The following is a 19,904-nucleotide window of genomic DNA, read 5'->3' as shown; positions in this document are numbered from 1 at the left end:
ATAAAGTAGTTTATTTAGAAATGAATCTCAATGCCTTAAACAACCAATCCAGTTCTCATCAACATAATGTACATTAAATTCAAAACAGTTTAAAGTGTCATAATCAGAGGAATTACCTACCAAAACACCTCTTGGCAGTTACAGACAGTCAGAACGTCTGATCAGCTGTAATCCCTATCTAACAATGGACAGAAAAGAAGCCTGGAAATATACTACAAATTGGAAAGAGAAAGTCATGTCAACTAAGGTCAATTGGAATAACTTATTACCTTTATACGTCTATAACCATATTGCTTAAGATAGTGCTACAAAATACCTTTTCCCTAACTTTATTCTTCTATATCTCATCATATGATAACACTGGTATCCACATACTGGAAATTCAGAAAGAGATGGTCGACGAGAATTTAAGGGAGATGTAAGTAGAGAGTTCCTTGACTTTCTATAAACTTCTCAAAACAATCTGTATAAAAATTTAGAGGATCTTAAAAGATTCCGAGAAACCAGGTTAACAAATAATCTGAGACATTCCTTATGGCTCCTTTAAGGCCCCACAAAAGAAAGAGTGTCATTAAATCTATAAGGTGATGGTGTATCTGATAGTTAGAAGGTAGGTAAAAGTTTCCCATGCAAAACTGTCTAAAACCTATATGCTGCTGCTGCTGCTAAGTCACTTCAGTCGTGTCCGACTCTGTGCGACCCCAGAGACGGCAGCCCACCAGGCTCCCCCGTCCCTGGGACTCTCCAGGCAAGAACACTAGAGTGGGTTGCCATTTCCTTCTCCAATGCATGAAAGCAAAAAGTGAAAGTGAAGTCGCTCAGTCGTGTCTGACTCTTAGCGACCCCATGGACTGTGGCCCACCAGGGTCCTCCGTCCATGGGATTTTCCAGGCAAGAGTACTGGAGTGGGGTGCCATTGCCTTCTCCGCTAAAACCTATATAGGGAAACCTATATAAAACTAATAAAATTGCTCTACAGATAGAGGAGGAAAATGCTACAGAGACAAAAAAAGATAAAATATAAAGCCCTGATTATAAGACTAAACTGTCCTTTATAAAAAATATAATATCTATACATAAATATTTAGCATTCAAAACTGGCTCAGAACACAGGAATGTAAATGTGTTCCATTAAATTTGCCATATGAGAATTACACACTCATTCACAATTACTCAACTGATAAAGGACTGAAAGAAATCATAATCTTAAAATGTACATAAAATATTTCTAATTCTATTAGGCCTTAAGGTAGTAGAGATGGAGAAGGCGATGGCACCCCACTCCAGTACTCTTGCCTGGAAAATCCAATGAACGGAGGAGCCTGGTAGGCCGCAGTCCATGGGGTCGCGAAGAGTCAGACATGACTGAGCGACTTCACTTTCACTTTTCACTTTTATGCATTGGAGAAGGAAATGGCAACCCGCTCCAGTGTTCTTGCCTGGAGAGTCCCAGGGACGGCGGAGCCTGGTGGGCTGCCGTCTATGGGGTTGCACAGAGTCAGACACGACTGAAGCGACTTAGCAGCAGGTAATAGAGATAAGAGAGATAATCCCAATTGTTGAATATCATCCAGTGTTCACCCAGTTTATAAAAGGCATAAAAGTTTTACTCACCATTTTATTTGAGCCTTTATATAGCTTAATATTTCTTTTCTCAATTAGAAAGCATTTGAGTGACAAAAAATAAAAAATCCTTACAAGATCATTCATATCTTAATTAAATACCTTTTGCATGATATCTTAGATATTTGCTTGACTTCATGTGAATTGTGAAAATAAATATGTGAAGAAAATACCTACATTAAATTTTAAAAACTAAAATTTCATTGTATTTATGGAAAAGTTTGAGTAGTCAATAGTTGATTCTTCCCTTGTCATTTCTCATTTATCAGTAAAATGACTGTGTATCCAAGTTACAAGTAGAGCTGTCTCTTAAAGTATTCTTGACAATGTCTCACAAAAAATCTTCTAAATTATCATTCCTATTCTAGTGTTCATACCACCAAATTCACTCAAGAAACATTGTTTTCTATTCTGAACATTTTTATGGCAATGATCTAGTAGCTGAGACATCTGTCTTCATTACAAGAGAAAATGAAATATCTTACTGATTATTTTTAGTAGTGCAAATAAACTTTAGTTTCCAATGGGCATTATGACTTCAAACTGATTTTAAAATGCCACATCAGGGACTTCCCTGGTAGTTCAATGGTTAAGAATCCACCTGCCTATGCAGGGGACTCAAGTTCGATCCCTGGTCCAGGAAGATCCCACAAGCTTCTGGGCAACTAAGCCCAAGAACTGCAACTACTGAGCCCCTGTGCCCCAGAGCCCATGCTCTGCAACAAGAGAAGCCTCTGCGATGAGAAGCCCGTGCACCAATAGAGTAGCCCCGACTCACTGCAACTAGAGAAAGCCTGTGTGTAATCAAAATTAAATAAATAAACTTTAAAAAACAGTTCTAATGAGGTGGATGAAACTGGAGCCTATTATGCAGAGTGAAGTAAGCCAGAAAGAAAAACACCAATACAGTATACTAACGCATATATATGGAATTTAGAAAGATGGTAACAATAACCCTGTGTACGAGACAGCAAAAGAGACACTGATGTACAGAACAGTCTTATGGACTCTGTGGGAGAGGGAAAGGGTGGGAAGATTTGGGAGAATGGCATTGAAACATGTAAAATATCATGTATGAAACGAGTTGCCAGTCCAGGTTCAATGCACGATACTGGATGCTTGGGGCTGGTGCACTGGGACGACCCAGAGGGATGGTATGGGGAGGGAGGAGGGAGGAGGGTTCAGGATGGGGAACACATGTATACCTGTGGCGGATTCATTTTGATATTTGGCAAAACTAATACAATTTTGTAAAGTTTAAAAATAAAATAAAATTAAAAAAAAAAAAAAAAGAGCCATAACAGAAGTATCTTCCCCACCCCCAACACACTGGATACATTCTATAGCTACATAAGTACTCACTGGCTAAATAAATATGAGACTTACTGACAAGAGTTTGTTTCTCACTTAAAACAAACATTTACGCTTTATTTTCTCTAGATGAAATTCCCAAAGAAACGTGCAGGAGATCACTGAAAATGTACAAGTTCTCTTTATTCTCAGGTTCTGCTGACTTGTTCTTGCTAAGTGTTTAAATTATGCTGGTCATTCAAATGGATGAATGTTGGGTTTCTGCAGACATGGGAAAAGATCAAAGACAGAGAACTTGTTGATTTCACCATGTGGTTCTCAGTACTATAAACTAACCTTTTGCCTTTAACATAGAAAATGTAAATGAAAGTTTTTCTAAAAGAGAACATGCCAAAAACCTACAATGAAATATGGTAGTATTAAATTGATGCTAATTTCCCAGGACACAAATAATAAAAAGCAGTAGCAGTAAATAATCTCAGTTGAATACTCATTTATACAAATGTCTATAAGAAGTAATAACATCTAGAAACTGTGCCCAAGTTTATAAACTGCTACATGTGAGTTTGTGTGTTCAGTTGCTCAGTCATGTCCAACTCTTTTCAACTCCATGAACTGTAGCATGCCAGGCTGCTCTGTCCATGGGATTTCCCAAACAAGAATACTAGAGCAGGTTGCCATTTCCTCCTCCAGGGGGTCTTCCGAACCCAGGGACAGAACTCGTGTCTCCTGCATTGCAGGAGAATTCTTTACCGCTGTGCCACCAAGGAAGCCCAATTTAACGGTTATTGATCCTCAAAAGTTTATAAGCACAACTGAAAACAAAATCCAACATAATTTGAAAAATACATGCACACATAAAAGTAAAACTTAACTCCAATCCAGGGATCTCAGAGTTGCTATACGCAAGTATAGCAACTTGCGTCTCTTTTGTAGTTGTTTGTTACTATTGATTTTCTCCTTTTTTTTTTTAAACAATATTCAGAAAAAATACATAAATGTATATTAGATAGCTGGAAAATGTAAAACATTTCCAATTATCAAAAACAAGTAAATTAGATGTCCTGAAATTTTACAAAATAATTATAGCATGCCAATGCATTTGTTATAATAGGTGGCCTGAATGTCTCCCTGCTCTGAAGTGCCACCTACAGCTTCCCTAGTTGTTCTGACCCTAAGCTGGTGCTTGTTCAAATGTAATATATGGAGAGTGAAATTACCAAGATGGCCAAATAAGATGTCCCTCACTAACACGTCCCCCTCAACAACAATAATTTGACATCCATCCGGGGACAAAAGTGCCTCTGTAGGAGCAGCAGAATCCAGCTCCATATGCCAAGGGGAATAGACATACAGACCCCAGTACCAGCTGTGGACCCTGAATGGCCCATGAACTGGCTCTAGCCCCTCTTGGCCACAAACCAGGAGTCCCTATAGAATAGTGACTTGAATAATGAGCTACTTACTTTATGGAAGCCCAGGAGTTCAGTGTAGAAGCTCCAATATACCACCTGCTGCTGCTGCTAAGTCGCTTCAGTCGTGTCCGATTCTGTGCAACCCCATAGACGGCAGCCCGCCAGGCTCAGCCATCCCTGGGATTCTCCAGGCAAGAACACCAGAGTGGGTTGCCATTTCCTTCTCCAATGCATGAAAGTGAAAGGTGAAAGTGAAGTCGCTCAGTCGTGTCTGACTCTTAGCGACCCCATGGACTGCAGCCTACCAGGCTCCTCCATCCATGGGATTTTCCAAGCAAGAGTACTGGAGTGGGGTGCCATTGCCTTCTCCGAATATACCAGAGAGGGGGAAACAAATCCAAGACTGGAGACATTGGAGAGCAAAAGAAACAATCAACAAAATGAAAAGGCAACCTGTGGAAATAGAGAAGATATTTGCAAACCATCTACCATCTATCTGATAATAAGTTAATATCCAAAATATACAAAGAATTATACAACTCAAGAGCCAAAAAAAAAAATTAAATTAAAAAAATGGGCAGAGGACCTGAATAGACCTTTTCAAAGAAGACAACATTTCCATTAGTGATTAGCAACACTAACCATGAGGGAAATGCAAATCAAAATCACAGTGAGATATCACTTCACACCTGTTAGGATGGCCATTATAAAAAAGACGAGAGAAAAAAAAGTGTTGGCAAGGATGCAAATAAAAAGGAACTCTTGGACACTATTGTAGGAATGTAAATTGGTGCAGCAACTATGGAAGGCATATGGAGGTTCCTCAAAATATTAAAAAGAGAACGACCATATGATTCCCCTTCTCTGTACATATCCAACATGTGGTGAACCAAGGACCAAAGAGCAGATAAAACCAAGGAGAGTCTTGGAATGCAGGAACAGAAAAAAACAGACACTTATCATCTTTCCCTCCTCCATGTTGTAACTATTAATGGATTTCAGATCCTCCTGGAGAAATATCAATAACCTCAGATACACAGATGACACCACCCTTAGGGCAGAAAGCAAGGAAGAACTAAAGAGCCTCTTGATGAAAGTGAAAGAGGAGAGTGAAAAAGTTGACTTAAAACTCAACATTCAGAAAATTAAGATCATGGCATCTGGTCCCATCACTTCATGGCAAATAGATGGGGAAACAATGGAAATAGTGAGAAACTTTAATTGGGAGGGGGTCTCCAAAATCACTGCAGATGGTGACTGCAGCCATGAAATTAAAATACTCTTTCTCCTTGGAATAAAAGCTATGACCAACCTAGACAGCATATTAAAAAGCAGAGACATCATTTTGCCAACAAAGGTCTGTCTAGTCAAAGCTATGGTTTTTCCAGTAGTCATGTATGGATGTGAGAGTTGGACTATAAAGAAAGCTGAGCGCCAAAGAATTGATGCTTTTGAACTGTGGTGTTGGAGAAGACTCCTGAGAGTCCCTTGGACTGCAAGGAGATCTAACCAGTCCATCCTAAAGGAAATCAGTCCTGAATATTCATTGGAAGGACTGATGCTGAAACTGAAACTCCAATACTTTGGTCACCTGATGGGAAGAACTGACTCACTGGAAAAGACCCTGATGCTGGGAAAGATTGAAGGCAGAAGAAGAGGACGACAGAGGATGAGATGGTTGGATGGCATCACTGACTTGATGGACATGAGTTTGAACAAGCTCCAAGAGTTGGTGATGGACATGGAAGCCTGGCGTCCTGCAGTCCATGGGCTCACAAAGAGTTGGACACGACTGAGCGACTGAACTGAACTGAACTGAGCAGTATAACCTATCTCCCCTCCTATCCCATAGAGAGAATGTATTTGCCTTACTCTTCCCCTCACCCAGTATATGTGCCTCATCAAATCAGCAAATGACCTGTAAGACCCCTATCCCACTCCTTGTACCCTGGGTATAAAAGTGGACTAAGGACCCCTTGTTAACGTCAGATCTCCCTTGAGTTGGCTGGCTACTTTAACAGCATCTCCCACTCTCCATGAAAGTTTATTTCCCTCTCATTCTGTCTCATGTCAGAAAACTCTTTTCCAACCTGCACCCAGACCATGACGCAAAGAAAAAGAAATCAGGATCTCAAAGAGATATTTGCACCCCCATGTTCATAGCAGCATTATTCACAATAGCCTAGACACTGAAACAACCTAAGAGTCAAGCTATAGATGAATGGATAAAGAATAGTATTATTCAGCCATAAGAAAGAAGGAAATTCTGCCATTTGTAACAACATGTATGGTCTTGAAAGCACTATGGTAAGTGAAATAAGTCAGATAGAGAAAGGCAAATAATATATATCACTTATATGTGAAATATAAAAAGCCAAACTCATAGAAACAGAGTAGAATAATGAATGGTTTCTAGCCATGGGAGGTTGGGGAATGGGGAAATACTGGTCAAAGAGTACAAGCTTTCAGATTTAATATGAATAATTTCTAGAAATCTAACATATAGTATGGTGACAACAGTTAACGAAATTATTTATTATTTTTTTTTATAACTCCACTCGCTCAGCCCGCGGCGACCCCTCAGCTGGCGCTTTGTGGGCACCGAGTGCACCCCGGGGACCCCAAAATTATATTCTATACTTCCAAGCTAAGAGAGTAAACCTTAAACGTTCTCATCACAAAAAAAAGCAATTATGTGAGTGATGAAGGTGTTAACTAACCTATTGTGGTAATCATTTCACAATATATGTATATATCAAATCAACAGGCTACACACCTTAAACTAACATAGTGTTAGGTCAATTATATCTCAGTAAAACCAGAGGGAGAAAAAGAAAAAGTATTTGGTCCTTATAGATGCTGTGATATTTTTAATTGCACATGTTACCATATTATGAGACAACTTTACATACTTTCCCTAAAGGGAAAAAAAAAAACACTGAAAAGAGAGAAGAAGCAGTATTCTACCACTCCAGGAAGAAAGAACTTAGATAATTTAAGTTCAGATTACCTCTTGTTGCAAAGGATGCCTTCTTTTCATTCCACTAGTGACAAATAGAAAATTATTAGTGAAACTCAAATTAGGAGAAAGAAATATATTCAACCTTCTAAATTAGAAAGTTTTATTATGTAAAACCATTTCAAAAGCAATAAAATTTACCAAATAGTACAGCTAATGAATACATGGCAATTTTTCAGACTATCCTTTATGCTTCTTTCTCCTTTTTTCAACACAATTGTATCTCATGATTAAAATACCAAGTCACTTTTCTATAATGAGTAAAAATGAGTCATAATAGCATCTTGAAAATTTCGGCAGCATATAGGCTACTGACAGAAATTCCTTAGGCAAAGCTTTTGGGAGACTTCCTTGCATTTCATTGTCACAAAATCCATTATACCAGGACAGATCTCACCCTGCCTGAGTAACATCTATTTGAGGGTTATAATTTTGTCATAAAAATGTACTCTCACATGAACTTAGCATAAAAGGTCTCCGTCCAGAAAATAGGAATTGAAATGGATATATTATCACTTGAACTGCTTTTCTGCTCACTTATCCTTCAATTACAAGCCTTAAGTTCACTGGTGTCAAGAGAGGTTAAACCAGAAAAATGTAAAACAATTTTTGAAATATGTGAGGGGATTTGACACTTAACGTTCCAAATGCATTATTATTGCCATGGTATCACCTAAGTGTGCTACTGATTCATTTTACATTGTGGATTAAAGGCTTAAAAGACTGTTCATGAAACAAAGAAAAAAATCCATATGTATCATTTCATATATAAAAGAAACTGCAAGATCGCTGGTTTCTTTTCTAATTTGAAAAGTCTCCCTTTTCTTTTTTTTAATCTCTGCTTTGCAAAACAAATTTCAAGAGCAATCAAATTTAATGGGGCAAAGAGGGAGAAGGTGAGAAGGAAAAATCTGGGGTATTGTAATCATACTGGCAGTAATGATCATACGAGAAGTAACATTTGCATAGCATTGGATAATTTAAAAATTGCCCTCACTTGCATGTCTGCATTTGATCACAATTCCTCTATGAGACTGAGTTGGGGAGAAGCTAGGATTATCCCATTTTATGTATTAGAAACAATGGCTCAAAGTATTTAAGTGACTTGCATACAAAAAGTTATCACTTAAAACTAGACCTTCATACTTAAAATTCGAATTCTTTTTCTTAGACCACAACTGTCCTATGGTTATCACGATCTTAGAAGGCAGAGAGAGAAAGAGGTTGTCAAATTTGTGAGTCATCAATTTAGGTTCTAATTCTTGAACCTTGCCAAAGGTATATCATCTTAATGACCCATCAGACACTCTTCTAAATGGTTTAGACTTGAACCTGTACTGAAATCACCTCAGAAGTTTAAAGGACAGACTGCTGGGCCCCTCCTCCACAGTTTCTGAAACTAGATCTGGGTAGAACACAATAATGTTCACTTTTAAGAAATTTCTAGATAATGCTGATGCTGCTGGCCCAGGAATCACACTTTGAAAAACACTCTGCTGCTGCTAAGTCACTTCAGTCGTGTCCGACTCTGTGTGACCCCATAGACGGCAGCCCACCAGGCTCCCCCGTCACTGGGATTCTCCAGGCAAGAACACTGGAATGGGTTGCCATTTCCTTCTCCAATGCATGAAAGTGAAAAGTGAAAGTGAAGACACTCAGTCGTGTCCGACTCTTAGCGACCCCATGGACTGCAGCCTACCAGGCTCCTCCGCCCATGGGATTTTCCAAGCAAGAGTACTGGAGTGGGGTGCCATTGCCTTCATATAGGGTAATTATAAATGTTCTACAATAAAAATAACTCATCTTTCAATTACTGTTTTTCTCAATAATTATAGTGATCTTTATTGACATGTGCAGTTTATTTACAAAAAGTAATTTACTCACATGTCTTATCTCCAATTAAAATTGTAAAGAAATCAAATAGTTGAAATGGGGGAAATATTTCCATTTCACTTTCTATCTTTCCAAAAAATGTTTGTAAATAAGTATTTGAACAAAGATTTACACATTTCAAATCCATTACACATTAAAACAGTTTAAAATATAGGAACACATGTATACCTGTGGCGGATTCATTTTGATATTTGGCAAATCTAATACAGTTATGTAAAGTTTAAAAATAAAATAAAATTAAAAAAAAAAAAAAAAAAAAAAAAAAAAAAAATAAAATATACATAAATAAAATGTATAATAAAGAGTCCTTTGTTTGAAATTTCATTGATTCTACAGATTTTAAGATAACTGGCATCAATATATTTTTATTACTTATATCATATTTTTATTTATTAACGTATTCAATTTTTAAATGTTTAAACGCTTTTATGTTAAAGTCATGTCCAAATCCATTTTTAGAACATAAAAATAAGACTTCTGCCAAGGCCCAGATTCACTGTGGCTACATCCAACTGAGGAAAACTGGTTTGGTTTGGAGTTAAAAATTCCTTCAGCAATGACAGTAGCTTTCTTAACAGTAAAACTGAGCAAATTCTATGCTCAGTATCTGCAAAAGTCTTTTTGGAGTTAACAGCATTTGTTTCAGGGAAGACTAAGGGGAGGACTCCAGCTGACATGGTTCTTTGGCTGTCACATAAAAAGCTCAGACAGGACGATGGGATAATCTGAGGACTTTCTTATGCCCGGGCATCTCTTGATGTTGCCACTGGACAAAGCTCAATTGAATCTGCTCCAATTAATCTTTTACAAAGACAGAGAAATGAAGAAAGATAAGGAATACATGTCTGGTCATTTTTACAGAAGACTAGGAAAAAAGGGTCAGGAAGAAGAAAAGGAATAAAATCAGATTTTCCCTAGCTATTTCCTCAAACACCCACCCTCTCACGGGATTATTTAAATATTCTGCCTCTAAGTTTCATCTTAACCCAACTGTCCATTTCATTTGGTCTACAAAAAGCAAGCCTCTGAGATGAGTCACCTTTCCGCAGACTGGGGATCAGGGTAGCCTCATGATTCTGGTGTGTCCAGTGTATTTCTATTCACTACTTACTGGTTTTTTATTAAAATAACCTTACGGAAGTTAACGATCTTTTATTCCTTTATCTTATTCTAAACCAAATAGGCTTCTTACATATATTTTGAAAGACTAATAATACAGGAACATTTGAGCATACAACAGATGTAATGGAACTTAGAAGGACTCTGAAGAAGGACTCAAAGGCAGGTCTGAAGAGAGGTTTCACCACTTACTAGCATGGCTCATCTGTGAAATTCAGGTAATGCTACCTGTTATAAAGTTACTGTGAAGATTTCAAAAGAAGTATATAAAGCATGTGAAAGTGTTAGTTGCTCAGTCATGTCCAACTCTTTGTGGCACCATGGACTATAGCCTGCGAGACTCCTCTGTCCATGGAATTCTCCAGGCAATAATACTGGGGTGGGTAGCCATTCTCTTCTCCAGGGGGTCTTCCCAACCCAGGGATCAAACCCAGGTTTCCCATACTACAGGCAAATTCTTTACCGTCTGAGCCATGGGTGACCAATTGCTCTTATTTGCTCAAAAGAAAGACATCTCCTGGGATGTGAGCCTTGCATTGCTAAAACCAGGACTGTTCTGGGAAAACTGCGACAGTTGGCCACTGAAACACTTCTCAGGCAAAAGTAAATAAATATTAGGATGCCTTCCCCTGCCTCTCCAATTCTTGAGAAACATTTCACCAGATAAAATCTCTATCAATATTTATCAGTAGTTATCATTTTGCTATTAGGTGTTAACTACTTTACATGAACTGTAACAGTTGTTCTTTAAGTGAACACTTAGAGCGAAATACCATTTTAATTACCATTTTGACAGATGCCAAAATTGAGAGACAGAGCAACTGAATGCCCTACTCAAAGTCACAGAACTAAGAAATGGAACAACAGGCATTCAAGTCCTAGCAGGCACATTTTAAAATGTGCAGGCTGCACACTTCCTACTCAGTGTAGTCCTCAGACCAGTAGCCTTAGCATCACCTAGGAGCTTGTTAAAAATGCAGACTCTCAGCACCACACCCACCCTGGACTAACTGATCCACAATCTGTACTGAAACACTAATGCCTGAGACATTTACAGCTTAAATCATGAGCTTTAGATAACATGAGCAAATTTCTTCATTCCGTGCCCCTAATTTGTGAGGTCACAAATCTGAAGTCTAGAATCTCTAAAAGCCACACAGAGACTTAGCCAAGGAAAGTAAAGTTGAACTAAAGTAGAACTTGCATCTCCGGAAGTAGACAAATACACTAGGCACTCTTGAAACTGAAATAAAGCCAAATAGTGCTTTGTTAAAGCATGGGTTTAGGGAGATTCCCCCAAAAAACACATCTATTTAGAATAGAACCAAAACTAGACCTTTCTTCTGGTATAAGTGCATCAGGAATTGAAGAGAGCAAAGACCAAAATATCAAAGCACTTTGCAAAGGAACTTTGAGCTGATCTACTCTTTGTGCTGTGCAAGTTCTTGGCTTTCACATAAAACTGAAAATAGAAAGAAAATTCATAATTAGGAGTCTAGCTTATGTTTAGCACAGATTTAGACTTTTGAATATAAATATAAATTAACCAGTATTTAATGTTCTTTTCAAAAACAGGAACTCAGCAGAGATAGTCTATCAAGCACTCTTACAGAAAGCTGAAAGCACAGCAATAAAATCTCATTCCAGGCTGAAACCAGACACACAAAGTCAGAAGTGATGAAGTCATTATCATTTGCTAGATTAAAAACATTCAGTCTCAATAACAACTCAGACCCAGTTCAGAGCAACAGCTTCAGTCTATCAGAGTAAATATTTTATGTGCCAGAATATGTTGGGTACACAGTCTGTACCAAATTATGTGTTTAATTAGCTGCACTTCATCAGATGCCTTTATACCAAGGCCATCTCTTCTGTATGACATATTTCTTCCATATAAAAATGAATAAAATAGTCACTGAAAATAACTGCATTTAGGAAATAAGGCTATAGTTCCACCTTCAAAATTCCTTGGCTTAAATCTAAATATTTTTCTCACAGTGTTTCTTTTTAAAATAATTCATTAAATATCTTAGTTTTTCATTAATTTTAAACTGGACTTTTAAGGCTTTAGCTTCAGGTATCACATATTAGTCTGTATGAGAAAGGAATTGACATTTCTGGAGCTCCATGCCAGGCACTTTATATCATTTGATTTAATCTACCAACAGTGTTATGAGACAGGTATAATTAACCACCATATAAAGAGGAAATCAAGACTCAGAGAATCTAAGAGAATTACCCATGGTTCATGGTTTTCACTGGAGGGGCAGCATTAATATTTGAACCCAAGTCTGAGCCTCAAACACAATGCCTTCCAAAAGTGACCCTAAGTTCTTGTGGTACATCATTCAAGGCCTTTGGAGCTTGCAAGTGAACTGTTTCCTAACCAGTGAGAGTTTACAGACACCACAGGCTCACAAGGAATGAGCAAAGGGAAGGTTTAATGCTCCTCCCAGCCCCCTTAGACCCTCGGCTTCATCCCATGATAGCCATGGAAAAGCAAATGGTTACAGTTTTTTCCTGGAGATGAAGAGCGGGAAGTTTGGCTCCAGAAGGTACAGGTCCACCCAGGAGCTGGTCAGTGTCATCACTGGGCCAGGGACAGCAGTTTCCCCAGGAATCTGGCTGTCTCAAAGAGCAGGCTGCCAGGTTCCTGCTCAGATGGGTCCCACTGAATCTACGACCCTTATTTAGACTTTCCATACACAAGTAAGCCACCAAGCCTCTCCAAGGACACTGCTAAATAGGTCAGTCACCAACCTCTTTGGCAAACATACACTCAGACCTACATTCAAACCTCAATCCCACAACCAAGTTGCCTGCTCGTAAGGTCTATAGACTTCAACTAACTTACCAGACAATGTGGTGACCAGAGGGGAATAAGATCGAATTTTAAAATGGCATTTGCTTAGAAGGCCCAGGTTCCAAAAGAATGTGTCCTAGGAGTCTTTATCAACATCACTGCCCCAATTCAAAACCACTGCTCAGATCTGGGCCCCTTATGGAAATTTTCTTAAAGGTTCCAGTCTATATGAGCATCCTCCTTCGCAACTGCTCCCAGAGTTTGACTACCCCTTGTGCAGGGTTACTCCTGAGCATACAGCTATACTCCTGGAAATCAGCTGCTATTGAAGACTTCTTTTTTCTTCCCTGTAGGACCTAACACATCTACGCCATAGTAAAGGAGAAGACCAATGCTGGCTGCTTCAGCAGGGTCTCCAGGGATGGCAATGCCTATGTGGAGGGACCAGAGTTTAGAACCCAACGTGCAGAAGTGTGATGAGGAGTGAAGAGGCTCTGCTAAATGAACGCATGTCAACCAGACTCACTAGGGTCTGACTTCTACAGTGAGATTGCCAAATTATTAATTGACAGTGGGCCAATAGGGGTCTGGAGTGAACTAGAGAATGCAGAGTAGACACACTTCGGAGAGACAGGCAATATCCATCCCAACCAGGTGATGAAGAGGCAGAAATGTGAACAAAAGCTAGGGGAATACATGTCACAAGATTATGCTAAGTCTCAACCTTATGCATTTTGGCCTAGCAAGTATCACGAAAAAAAACAAAACCAGCAGAGCACCTCCCAGCAGCTATCGCTCTGTCTTCATCATCATTCTTTCCCTTTCTTTAAAACAATAAGGGTGCTTCTGCTTTTCTCCCTAGAAAAGCCTGGAAACTGGGGTGCAAGGGACAGTAAATATCCCCAGGGGTGACATTAATGCCCCTAGACCACCTGCCTTCAGAGACCACTTTCTAAATATGTTCTCTATGCACCCATGTCCTTGTCTCAGGCTCTGCTTTTAGGGGAACCCAAACTAAAAGGGAAATAAAGGCAGGAGAAATGGCCAAATCATCCAGAAGAGATGAAAGAGCTCATGCAAATAATCCATGCACCACCCAGGATTACCCTTAAGGCCCTAAGGATCAATTTGTCAGAAACTTTGCCGATTGGGAACAGAAGTTGCTTAATTTCTAGCAACATGTGATTCAACTGAGGAAATTAATAAAACTAGTTGTTTATTAGTCAAACAGAAAATGCTAAAGAAACCCCAGTGATGACACTATCACTGATAAAGGTGCTAAAGAGGTTAAGCAGCCTACCATGCAGGCTCCACATAACACTGAGCAGAGTTCCGAGTGCTTTACAGTAGGTCCTTGTCGGTTATCCATTTTAAATATAACAGTGTACATGTCCATCCCAAACTCCCTATCGATAAGGTTGGAGGAGAATGGATACATGTATATGTATGGCTGAGTCCCTTTGCTGTTCACCTGAAACTATCACAACATTATTAATCAGCTGTACACCAAAACAAAATAAAAAGTTTAAAACAAAAAAAGGAACCTAAACCTATAAAGCTATGCATAGTTGCCAATAACTGTATTTGTCATGGGAAGGCAAAGCTGTTGTTATACTTAACTTTTCATAGACTTTATTCTTTAGAGCAAATTTAGATTCACACCAAAATTGTGCAGAAAACACAGAACATTCCTATATAACTCCTGCCCCAACACATGCAGAGCCTCCCTCATCAATACCCTGCACCAGGGTTACATTCATGACCACTAGTGAACCAACACAGATACATCTCTGCCACTCAAAGTCCTTATTTACATTAAGGTTCACTCTTGTTGTTGTACATTCCATTGGTTTCATATTTAATTGCAAACTGCAAAATGATAATGACAAAAATAAGCTCTACCCCCAAAATGTTATGGTATGTGCTCAAGAAACATGAATGGTTTGCCACTGAGCTAGCTCAAAGTCCTCCAAACAGATTTATCCAGAAAATCTACCCAACCCATCAATTAGGTTAGTTCTTGAGACATTGCAGAAATGTGTATTAAGATGGGTAAAGAATAAGCTCATTGAGAAGGACAGAATCTCAGTTACTCCCAGTGGCCTAAATCCTCACAGACCATTCAAGTACTCTTTGAGGATATAATAGAAGATGAGTTGACATAAAATCCAGATTAACTCCAACCAGAATGGCAGAGCAGTTGTTAGCAGCTTGGAAGGAAAAAGACAGGAGATAATGACGGAGCACTCTTTTAAGAAATGATCTGTCACCAATGCTGATGGGTGGAAAAACACAGATACTGGGGCCTCTAAATGGATAAAAATGATTCACAAGAGCAAAATTCTGAATATGAGGTTATTTCAGGAATAACAGCAAATTGACAGTGCTCATATTTGCATCTTTATGTATGTACAACTGCGATATATGTTTTTTAGCACACATGTTTTTGAGAGCTGTCCAAATAAGTCTAATAATCTTTTTTCCAAAGTGTAGAATAAAAATCCTCAGAATTAAAAAATTTTAGCTTTTTAATGGTAGCTTTTTTCTTTCTTAGTGACACCATGGATGGCATCTTAACGTCAGTAAAATATAATAAGTGCTTACAAAATCAGGGAAACCACCGCTGCTTTCAGAAGTGAGAAGACTTAGCATCATGGAAAAACCTCTGCTGATGGCCCATCTCAGCTGCCCCCAGCACCAAAGCAAGTGATTGGGAAAAGTAGCCGGAATTCAAAGTAAATTCATGCTCTTTGCCCTTTACCTGCCCACCTGCTGACAGACAATGTCCTCTAATTTTCAACATTGCATATCCCAATTAAGTGTTTCTCATTAACAGAATCTGACCCAGTAGGCTAGGGGTTTCAGAAAATATTGCTCTTGGGTACTATGGTCTGAAATGTGTCCCCCCACAATTCACATGTTGACAGCCTACCCCCCAAATGTGATGATATCTAGAGACAGTCCCTTTAGGAAATAATTAGATTTAATAAACAAGGTCATTAGGGTGGGCCCCCCATAATGGAATTGGTGTTCCTATAAGAAGACACCAGAAAGCTTGCTCCCTCTCTCTACCCACCACATAAGGTCACTGTGAAAAGGCAGCAAGCCAAGCAGAGAGCTCTTACCAGAACTCAACCATGCTGGCACCCTGATCTCAGGTTCCCAGCCTCAAGAACTGTGAGAAATAAATGTCTGTTGTTTAAGATGGCCAGTCTATGGTATTTTGTTATGGCAGCCAAAGCCAATTAATATGAGAAGCTTCTCCCTCGAAATGCAATGCAATCGGTACCTTTAATATAAGGGCCAGGGATGAAGGTGAGTTAACAATAGACAATCTACACAGCTGCTTTGAGGCTCATGATATACAAGATCATTACTCTCAATTCTTCACTCACTTCCTAATAAAGTTACACATCCTCACTCTTTGCCATGTGACTTTTCACTGCCTCCCACTGCAGGCAGAGTATATATCCCAGCCCACTACAGTTGGGCTTGGCCAAGTGATTTGTATAGGACAACAGAATGTGAGCAAATGTGATGCAAGCAGAAGTTTTAAGTAAGTCTGTGTGGTTTGGCCTGCTGACTTACATTTCTGTGGTCTGCAATGAGAATAGCATGCCCCAGACAGCCACTGGTACTGGTGAAGCAGACGAGATCCCAATCCACAGACTTGAACCAACCTAAGCAACAGAAAACCTAGGGAGAAAAGGAATGTTTATTATTGTAAATCCCCAAATCTTTGACATTGTTATGCAGCAAAAAGTAATGCAGGGGTTAACACAGAGAATCTAAATTAGTGCTTACCACATAGTAACCATAATTATTTCAGGAATCCTATAAATTATACTGAACAATAAAAATGTAAGCAAGATATTCAAAGTCTCTGTTTAAAGAAAATAGCAGGTGTGAGTAGCAGGCCTTCACCGTGTAAAAATGGTACCTTTTTGCATTTTTCTAGATCAAATTAAATCTAGTTTGAGTACCAGGCTTCAGAGTTGGAAAGAAGCCTAACAGCTGTTCTTTTCAATTCCCAGCCGTTTCTTACATGACACAAAACCCCAGGACTTATATGGTTCTAAACAGAGGGGGAGAGTCATAATTTCAGACAACTTCTGGAAGTAACACTGACTGCAAAATATATTTTCTACATTTCTGGGAGATCTAAGACTTCAAACTATAAGAGTAATATGTGCTCTCTATATTGGTAGAATCTGAGGGAGTAAACATCACCCATTGCCTTAATTTATATTTATATTCCTAATTACTTAAATTAGAATTAGAATTAAGAGGATTTTACAGGGCTATTTGGAAGTAATAGTGGTTTAAAAAAAAGAGAGAAGATGGTCTATCACCATTTTAATTTAATGTATCCTTAAAAATGTAATCAGAATAGTGTAAAAAAGACAGAAGAGGATTTGTCTTAAGTGATATACAACAAGTCTGTGCATATGCAATTAAGTATACATCAGAATAAGTGTATAGAAAACCATTCAAAGAATAGCATCATTCTTTGAAGGGCAATTTGGCAATATTTATCAAGAGCCATAAAGCTTTCACATCCATGGACCTTGTAATCTCATTCTAAAAATAAATCTAAACCAATAAATCAAAAGAAAAAGATATATTTTTAAAGATGTTATACTTATCTCTAGTAGTAAGAAGTAAAAATAACCTAAATACACTCAAAAAATAATCTAATCATAACACAGCTTTAATAAATTTTAGTATATAATTTTTAGAATATTATGTACCATATTAAGAATAAACACTAGAGCCATTAAAATAAAAAGAACAAAGCAAAAGAAGTACACTCAATTTAATAATATTAAAAGCTTGCAGGATAAAAAAATGTTATTGTATATGGTTAAAGATGGGGGATGGAACACAAATAAAGAGCTTTGATATAGTATTTGATATTCTATGTTTATATTCTACACACTTTGTAAAAATAAAATCATGAGACAAAATTATATGTTACTTTGTGCTGGGGGAAAAAAAAAATTTTGGCCCCTAAAAACAAAAGCAAAGGGTGGTGGATCCATTTCCAGGTCCTACTAGGAAAGTGAGCAGGTAGTTATTGGATCTCACACCCAAGATCAACCAAAGACACCAAAAAAGATATAAGAAATCCTTGAAATAAAAGACAGAAGGCTGTTCTGAATTACTGCAAGACAGAAGGAGTGGCTTCAGCCAGCACAAGGAGCAGCCCAGTATAATGTAGAAAAATGTACTCTTGGGACAGGGAATGCCTACCCTACTTCTACAGCAACTCAGACTTGGTCCAAGTGTTCCTCCCCATCTAGGCAAAATCAAAGGTAGAAGCCGCTGTGACATGGTGCAAAAAAAAAAAAAAAGAATAAGGTAATGACTTTTAGAAGTTGTTACATTTAAGAAAGATCCCCACTAAAACAGAGGCAAAGAGCAAAACCCTGCTTTCTTTTTTTAGAGTGAGGAGTGACAGACTCAGTTTTTCACTGCCTGGACCTCTCCACACTAGGACTCATGCATATACCCTACTTTAACACCCTGAGCTGGTTGCAGTGGTAGACAGGGGTCTGGCCTTCCCATACATGCATGGCTTGATAAAGTGAAACATACCTCCAGGAAATACAAGCCCACTAACCAAGAAGATAAGATATTTAAGGAGTACAGTTATCTGTATTCTAGATTCCATCAGAAGCAAAAGGATTTAAACTTAATAATTTTAAATCACACTAATGAAATATATTTTTAAAAAAGAAGAATGTATCAATATGGTAAAAGAAAAATACATTATAAAAATAGTCAAGCAGATACTTTAAAGATAAGATTACTGTAGAAACAAAGAACAGAAAGATAAGATACATTTTTAAAAGGACTATGCTGAGAAAAGAAAGAAAATGCAGAGAAATTAGAAATAAAAAGAAGTCTATAGGTATAAAAAATAGACATAGAAGTGCTAAAATCCAAATAATATAAATCACAGAAAGAAACCTTGGACCACTGGACAAAACTCCGAGAGGGATTGTCAGAAGATCCTCTGACCAATCCTGAGGAAATCTGGTACACTGATGGAAGCAGATTTGTCTTGGATGGAAAAAGAAGAGCTGGGTATGCAGTAGTCTCCAATTTTGAGACCATAGAAGCTAAGCCTCTGCCACCAGGTACTTCAGCCCAATTAGCTGAGCTCATAGCCCTGACTCAAGCTTTAGAGCTGGGAAAAGGAAAAAGAATAGCCATTTACACTGACTCCAAGTATGCCTTTCTGGTGCTACATGTACATGCGGCTGTTTGGAAAGAAAGGGGCCACTTGACCACCCGAGGGTCCCCAATCAAATATGGTGATCAGATTCTTCGACTCTTGGAGGCGGTCCATCTGCCTATTGAGGTCTCAGTCTCCCACTGTAAAGGACACCAAAAAGGGAACACGGAAGTGGCACGAGGGAACCAAGCAGCTGATCAGGCAGCTAGGAGAGCAGCATTACAGAACCATGACCTAATAGGGATTGCCACCTTAGTTCCACAGACTAATTTGCCAGAAACTCCTTCATATACTGAAGGTGAGACTCTTAAAGCTAAGAGCGAGGGCTTCCAAGAAGATCATATGGGGTGGTTCCAAAAGGAGGGACTCCTTTTTCTGCCTGGAAACCTCCAATGGAAGTTGGTTAACTCCTTACATGCCACTACTCATTTAGGAGAAAAGGCCCTCCAAAGATTACTAGAAAGGTCCTTCCGAGGAACA

General features: G+C 38.6%; 1 long non-coding RNA gene across 2 annotated transcripts in view; it reads right to left on the bottom strand.

The window, feature by feature from the left end:
- LOC129644059 (uncharacterized) overlaps window positions 1-19,904 on the bottom strand; it is a 202,455-nt gene that overhangs the window by 151,239 nt on the left and 31,312 nt on the right. For both annotated transcript variants that reach the window (XR_008710718.1, XR_008710717.1), the window contains exon 2: window positions 16,772-16,879. This is a non-coding gene — a long non-coding RNA (uncharacterized LOC129644059). The remainder of the gene's footprint in view (window positions 1-16,771; window positions 16,880-19,904) is intronic.

The sequence above is a fragment of the Bubalus kerabau genome, chromosome 2, assembly GCF_029407905.1.
Source record: "Bubalus kerabau isolate K-KA32 ecotype Philippines breed swamp buffalo chromosome 2, PCC_UOA_SB_1v2, whole genome shotgun sequence".
In the NCBI taxonomy this organism is placed as follows: Eukaryota; Metazoa; Chordata; class Mammalia; order Artiodactyla; family Bovidae; genus Bubalus; species Bubalus kerabau.
Note: the sequence above shows the minus strand (reverse complement) of the source record. Positions and strands in the feature narration are given on the sequence as shown.